Genomic DNA, 5073 nt, shown 5'->3' on the forward strand with positions numbered 1-5073 from the left:
TGTGACTAAAATTGTAGGTGAATGTGATATCTTTAAATGAGATTAAAGAATAGCGAATAGTTTTTCCAAATACAAATTAAATACGCCAAGGTCCCATACAATCGAGTCGTCAATGTTTGGCTCACCGAACAAACAAATTACACAACCCAATTTGTCTGTTTTGTTTTGACAGCTTCGATATGGCGAAAAAGAATGAAACTGGCAACGTTACCAAATCAAAGTGTGCTGTTTCCTTCATTACACTAATACACAATCGGTATCCTTGGTACCCGTTTGCTCTTATTAATAAAATAAAAATTTGAACAAAATCCTATCGAATAATTTTATAAAACAAAAACCGTGTGCCACCGTTTCCTGGGCAGGATTCAAATTATCAAGCACGTGAAAGCTATTTCTAGTCGATCGATTATTCCGTTGTTGATTAGGGAAGTTTTTGTGGATGCACTGCTAGTGACAAGAGTTCTTTCATGCGGTGTCTTTTTGAAGCGGATAACTAAATTGCAGTTTTGGCTAGGAAGCGCGATTGGCCTGTACTAAGCTACGATAGCGATTTCTATATTCGCAATGTTAAGTATATACCGTACGTAACGGTGACACAAGATCTATCGAAAAGTTATTGAGAATGATCAGCATTATGCGATAGAGTTTGTGGGTCGTAGGAACAAACGGAAGCATCGATTTCTGGTTCTTATTAAAGAGTCTACTGCTACCAGGACTGCAGTCTGTACACAATTGTTAATTTGATCGTTTCTATTGAACACTTCAAACCGGGGATGCTACCATTGTTTGCCGCCGTGCTTGGTCAAAATTTCATCGAAAGGCGCGTTCTGAATTCTGAACTTCAATGAACCGAAAAGTTGCCCCACAACGATGGATTGAGGCGATACTGCAGTGGCTGCAGCATCATTCGGTAAAGTCAGCCGCTAGAGCCGTACTCAGTCATGTGCGGGGAAAATAATCGTGAAGGTTTTACGCGACAGCTTCCAGGTGCGATGTATGGGTATAACTACGAGAAATGTTTCTCGTATGAATTTGGATTCGAGCAGTAATAGGAGGAGATAGCCGATTGTGTTTCTGAGAAATTTCTGTAGTACCTGGAAACGATAATCTTCTGAAGAATACTGTGATCGATGAGATAAATTCAAGCAACGACGAGGAAAACTCCGTAAGTGGTCTGACGCGAGCTTTGCTGCATTTAGTATTTTATTTTTACTAATTTTCTTCAGGACGAGGTAAATGAAAAATCAACCAAAGAGCAAGAAGAAACAGAAACTGATGAGAAGTTGATCAGCTCTACTTCCTTCAAGCGGGACCCTTGGTTACGGGAAATTTTACAATACGTTCACTATGACGATGTACTCGTCATTGTTTATTTCATAACACTCTGCAGTTTTCTGCATGCATTATCGCATAATTTGAATCGGTAAAATTAAATTTTGTACTTTTCGACAGCCTACTAACTGAACAACGCACTGAAGATCATTGGGATCCTATTTTGTATACCGTATTTGTTAAGGATTTTTGACTATATAGCTTTCAAAATACTATTTGAGGCGTACAATTGTTTTATTTTTTTGTATCTAAACAGCAACACATTAACTATGTTCGTCCACCAGGTGAAAATTTTTTTTTACCCTTAAATCATAGACCATATCAAAACCGAAGCAAGCAGTTCAAATACGAGTTTATAAGCAAAAACTTATACTTAAGTTAATCGTAAATATTATACGAGGGTTGCTTTTCCTCGCTGGAGATGGGCTGTCAGAGCTTCGCGTCTGCAGTTAGTTGTACGTACAGTTACGTTTCTTACCCTCGCCGCGTTTGAGATCGGTTTTGGTAGCCTGGTTAGTGGCCAGCTGAGGGTCATTGATGGCCTCCTTCACGAAACGATCGCGCAAGTTTTTCATTTCATCACTGGTCATTTCCTCCGGAGTCATTTTTGCAAAACGTTGGGCAGTGATGGCTCCGCTAATGAAGTTACTAGGATTTTTGTGATCCTTCAAATTCAAATTGAAACACGTGAGCGGATTCGGTTAGTGTACTTCATGTCGGTGTTTCTAAACTCTTCAAAGGTGACTTCTTCCAGTTCGTCACGCAGCTCCTCTGGAATTTGGCAGCCTTACGGAGGTTCTCCATCCACTCGCAGTGCATAGGTCAACGTTGCACGACCCTTGAGGCGTACAGCATCGGTACTATTGCTGGAAGGAGCTGGGAAACTATACTGAACAGGTTTCTTGGAACCCTTTTCCTTCTCGGATTCTTTTTTGGCATTGCTGATGTCCGATTTGCTGCTATTCTTGCTGGATGATTTGATGCTGCAATTCCCTTAGCAAGTCCAGTACTTGCTCTAGACACGTCCCCTCAGATACGGTCATTTTTCCGAGCTTCTTCTGGATCTTTAGGACCATTTCCTCAACGTTCATACTAATTCTGGATTAGGTTTAGTTAACCCTTTCATGCCCAACTTTTTTCTAGTGCATGTAGGGTTTCGAAACTATTTTTCCTTGAAAACGGTGGGGTCAAGAAACACGAAAAGCCTATTTTCATAAAGATAGGTACTTCCATGGCAGTGCTAGAAGCTGGTCAATTTTTACCTTCTAATGCTCGATAGAATTCTCCTAGAATAATTACAATAGACCAATTACGTGGAAAACGTAGCCAACTACAGTCTTAATTGCTAAATTTTATCAGTTTTCAATAATATTGCACCATAACGAAAATATATGAAAAAATCATTTTCCGTCGTCAACGCAAACTGTCTCTGGCAGCACTGCTCCATCGGAATCCAATCAGACTAATTGCAATAACTTCAGTTCTAGAGCTGATCCTTGTAACTGCTAATACTCAAATTAAAGGCAATAATCACATTAATGAGCCTTACTCGTTTTTGTGAGCAAATCTTGGTTTAATCAAAAGTTATAGCTGTTTAAAAACGTTGTTGTCCACAAACAACATGGGCATGAATGGGTTAAACGGAGCATTTTTCAGAAACCTTCCTTGCGCCTTTCTAATGGAAACACTGTGCAAATTGTTTCATACAGATATCTAACGCTTCCACAAGGCACACACATCGTAAAACGTCCCCATTATATTTCGGTCGTTATTACAAATTACAAATCGTTAACAAGTGGATTTTTTCTTGAACAGGAAAAATCAACATTTACAGATGTCAGAAAACAATTCGATCAGTGCAGCCAGTTTGAGTCCTATTCATCAAAGTCAGGGATGTTATGCACCTCAGAGAAAATAAAGAGAAAAAAACAAACGCTCTTTGCACTTTTCGTGCGAACCACCGCTCTTCTCTTTCACAATAAACCTCTTCACTCCGATGCGTGTTGCTCCCACACGTGTATTCTACTCCATGGCTGCACGCCACAAAGAGTAGAAATAAAGAGGCTCTTTAGTGTGTATCTTGGTAACACGCGCACGTAAGTAGAGAAGGCAACCAAAAAACATTTTTAAAACGTTCTTCCGGTCAAACTTTATCTGAATTGCAGTTTGATTCGCCTTCTTACCTGCTTTCCAGTGAGGGGAGGCACAAAAAAGTGGCTCTTCAAGGTGACTCTTTGAACGAAATTGTGCAGCTTTTGGTGCACAGATCTTACTCTTTCAAGTGTCTCTTTGTGCGGTCGTTCTGCACATCGCAGTGTTTTTGTGCTGCTCTATTTTCAATCGGTGTATTTCGCTCTTTGTGGCTCATTGTGTGAGCAAATAACAAGCCTGATCAAAGTACACTGTCACTCTGACAGTGTACCTTTTTCGCTGTACCTGGGTTATAAAATGTGTCCTCGAAAAATCATCAGAGCATTCCGTATTAACATATTTGTATTTGGTTTTTCCTTGAGTTGAAATATGTTTATATACAATCGTGATTCGCTGGTTGGGCTACAGACTCTGTTCAACTAATAAATTTGATTCTCTAGTTGTACCGACAGACAGATGTCAAAAACTCTCCAAAGGAGATGTCAGTAGTGTAAATGCATCTGTTCACATCTCTATTTATTGTCAAATTGATTGTCAATGTAAATTTGATACGAGATTTTGACATTCAGGTTTTTAGTTGAACAATGGTCCAGCTAGAAAGCGGTCCAGTTGAAAGGTGACTGTATAATATACACATACTTTCTAACTTTGCATGAAGCACGTCAAAGTATTAGATATAGCTCAACTGATGAAGCTGTTTGACTATCACTCTTTGTTTGCTGTTGCTGATCAGCTGTTCTTTAGAAACAGCTGAGTGGCAATAGTCTACAAAGAGCGCATCAAATTCCATTCCGGTCGAGCTGGAGCTTTTGTTCCATGGGTGAAAATCGCTCAACGACGAGCAAGATTCTTTAAAAGGGATTTGCGGTGGTAGAAAATTACAGATAATTACGTCAAAACAAAAATTAACTGCCTTTATTGGGCTCAGTTCTTTTGTTTTCTTCTTAGAGCTTCTACCAAATATTGCGGGGATCATATCTCCTTCGAATAACTAGTGATCTCGGGCAATATATGGCATGCATTATTTGCATATTTAAAATGACCTTATCTTGTATTTTGATTTGTTACAAAAAATTTGACATCGCACGAAAGCACATCTTTTATTTCACCCAACGTTAAGTTTCAAGTTTACGAATCGCGCTACGAAGTAATTCGTTGGGTAGAAAAAAAGCTTATTCACAGCTATAAAATTTATCTAACAAATTGTTACTGTGCTGATTATGCACCGTTAGGTAGTTTTAACCTGGGAGGGAGAAACAGACACTACGCACAAAGTGTAAATAATAGCACTTGTCAAGAAGCAAGAAAACTTTCGACAGCCAAAATCAATCAAGGTGGGCGACGCATAAATGAGCAAATTTCTTTTTGCGTGTCATTGATGCAAGCGTGTTACCGGCACATGACTTCAATCGTGTGATGGAAAGGATCTTGGGACAGTATAAAATCAGTGAAAGTTTTTTTCCCGGGTGCTTTACATTGATTTGAAGATAAAGTCAGACGACAGTTTGCTTCCAGTACTCGAGTGAAATGGGACAAATTTCGGAACGATGTGTCTAATCTTATACTTTTAAAATAGGATTTTTGTGCCGT

General features: G+C 39.2%; 1 pseudogene; it reads right to left on the reverse strand.

Annotated features, from left to right (window-relative positions):
- Positions 1-1685: 1685 nt before the first annotated feature.
- On the reverse strand, positions 1686-2423 carry LOC131693431 (transcription elongation factor S-II-like; annotated as a pseudogene).
- Positions 2424-5073: the final 2650 nt, after the last annotated feature.

Source organism: Topomyia yanbarensis, chromosome 1 (assembly GCF_030247195.1).
Source record: "Topomyia yanbarensis strain Yona2022 chromosome 1, ASM3024719v1, whole genome shotgun sequence".
Lineage (NCBI taxonomy): Eukaryota > Metazoa > Arthropoda > Insecta > Diptera > Culicidae > Topomyia > Topomyia yanbarensis.